The sequence below is a fragment of the Arachis hypogaea genome, chromosome 9, assembly GCF_003086295.3.
Source record: "Arachis hypogaea cultivar Tifrunner chromosome 9, arahy.Tifrunner.gnm2.J5K5, whole genome shotgun sequence".
NCBI lineage: Eukaryota > Viridiplantae > Streptophyta > Magnoliopsida > Fabales > Fabaceae > Arachis > Arachis hypogaea.
The window spans coordinates 53874897-53877657 of NC_092044.1; the positions used below are offsets into that span (position 1 = coordinate 53874897).

The 2761-nt window shown below is 35.4% G+C and overlaps 1 non-coding gene across 1 annotated transcript; it reads right to left on the reverse strand.

Moving 5' to 3' along the window:
* Positions 1–1969: 1969 nt before the first annotated feature.
* On the reverse strand, positions 1970–2077 carry LOC112713608 (small nucleolar RNA R71). The gene has a single exon (XR_003158579.1). It is a non-coding gene; the product is annotated as a small nucleolar RNA R71 (small nucleolar RNA).
* Between the last annotated feature and the right edge of the window lie 684 nt (positions 2078–2761).

The window sequence follows — 2761 nt, forward strand, 5'->3', positions numbered from 1 at the left end:
AGGTATTTTTCAGAATTTTTAAGAATGAATTCTAGTGTTTCAGGGTGATGTTTTCATCATCACCAAAGCTGATTGATTCTCATCAATTTAGCTCTTGAATGCAATGTCCTACTGAAGCTTGGCTAGCCATGTCTAATTTCTTTAGACTGAAGCTTTAGACTAACATTGCATGATTCCTGGAATTCTCATTAAAAATTTTGAATTTCTTTATTTTCTTTTCCATATAATTTTCGAAAAATCCAAAAAAATTACAAAGTCATGAAAATAAAAAATATTTCTTGCATTCATTCATGTGTCTTCATTGATCTTCAAGTTGTTCTTGATGATTTCATTGCTCTGATCTTTAAATTCTCTTATCTTGAGTGTTTTGTTGTTTCTCATATGCATTCTCAACTCGTTAGTGTCAATAGTATACAAACTTTTAAGTTTGGTGTCTTGCATGCATTTGTTTATTTGATTTTAGTTGCATTTTGATTATTCCTCATTATTAAAAATCCAAAAAAATTTTTAATTTGTGTCTTTTCAAGTCAATAATACAGAGAATTGAAGATTCAGAACATATTGCAGAAGAATTACACAGAAAAAGCTGGGCATTCAAAATGCCCAGTGAAGAAGGAAAACTGGCGTTTAAACGCCAGCCAGGGTGCCTGGTTGGGCGTTTAACGCCCAAAAGGGGTGAGTTTTGGGCGTTAAACGCCAGAATGTGCACCATTCTGGGCGTTTAACGCCAAGATGGCACAAGAGGGAAGATTTTGTTTTTAATGCCAATTTTTTAAGTTTTCAAAATTTTTCAAAATCAAATCTTTTTCAAATCAAATATTTTCAATCAAATCTTTTTCAAAATCAATTTCTTTCTATTTCCAAAAATACTTGCTATCAATTAATGATTTGGTTTAACATTTCAAGTATGTTGTGTTTTCTGTTGAGAAAGGTTTAATGTTTGAATCATATCTTTTCTTGTTAGCCAAGTCATTAATTTTCAAAATCAAATCTTTTTAAATTGTTTTTCAAATCATATCTTCTCAATCAAATCTTTTTAAAACTATAACTTTTCAATCATATCTTTTTAATCACATCTTTTTCAAAATAGTTTTCAATCATATCTTTTTAATTTCTTAGTTCAAAATCTTTTTCAAAAATCACTTGATTTCTTTTCCACTCTTAGTTTTCGAAAATCAATTAGTGTTTTTCAAAATGTTTTTTTTTAAATCTTTTACTTAATTTTCAAAAATTTCTTCCCCTCTTCTCACATCCTTCTATTTATGGACTAACACTCCTCTTTAATACACAATTCGAACTCCATCTTTCTTGATAAGTTCGAATTCTTCTACCTCTTCTTTCTATTTTTCTTTTCCTCTGACACTTCAAGGAATCTCTATACTGTGACATAGAGGATTCCATACTTTCTTGTTTTCTTCTCTTTCATATGAGCAGGAGCAAAGACAAAAGCATTCTTGTTGAGGCTGACCCTGAACCTGAAAGGACCTTGAAGCGAAAGCTAAGAGAAGCTAAGGCACAACTCTCTGTAGAGGACCTAACAGAAATCTTCAAAGAAGAAGAACCCATGGCAGTCGAAAATAACAACAATGCCAACAATGCAAGGAAGGTGCTGGGTGACTTTACTGCACCTACTCCCGACTTCTATGGGAGAAGCATCTCTATCCCTACCATTGGAGCAAACAACTTTGAGCTTAAGCCTCAATTAGTTTCTCTGATGCAACAGAATTGCAAGTTCCATGGACTTCCATTGGAAGATCCTCATCAGTTTTTAGCTGAATTCTTGCAAATCTGTGACACTGTCAAGACTAATGGGGTTGACCCTGAGGTCTACAGACTTATGCTATTCCCTTTTGCTGTAAGAGACAAAGCTAGGATATGGTTGGACTCACAACCTAAAGAAAGCCTGAACTCTTGGGAAAAGCTAGTCAATGCCTTCTTGGCAAAGTTCTTTCCACCTCAAAAATTGAATAAGCTTAGAGTGGAAGTCCAAACCTTCAGACAAAAGGAAGGTGAATCCCTCTATGAAGCTTGGGAAAGATACAAACAATTGATCAGAAAGTGTCCTTCTGACATGCTTTCTGAATGGAGCATCATAGGTATCTTATATGATGGTCTGTCTGAACTGTCCAAGATGTCATTGGATAGTTCTGCTGGAGGCTCTCTTCATCCGAAGAAGACGCCTGCAGAAGCTTAAGAACTGATTGAAATGGTTGCAAATAACCAATTCATGCACACTTCTGAAAGGAATCCTATGAACAATGGGACAAATCAGAAGAAAGGAGTTCTTGAGATTGATACTCTGAATGCCATATTGGCTCAGAACAAAATATTGACTCAGCAAGTCAATATGATTTCTCAAAGTCTGTCTGGAATGCAAGCTACACCAGGCAGTACTAAGGACGCTTCATCTGAAGAAGAAGCTTATGATCCTGAGAACCCTTCAATGGAAGAGGTGAATTACATGGGAGAACCCTATGGAAACACCTATAATCCTTCATGGAGAAATCATCCAAATCTCTTATGGAAGGATCAACAGAGACCTCAACAAGGTTTCAACAACAATAATGGTGGAAGAAACAGGTTTAGCAATGGCAAGCCTTTTCCATCATCTTCTTAGCAACAGACAGAGAATTCTAAGCAGAGCCACTCTGACTTAGCAACCATGGTCTCTGATCTAATCAAAACCACTCAATGTTTCATGACTGAAACAAGGTCCTCCATTAGAAACTTGGAAGCACAAGTGGGTCAGCTGAGTAAGAAA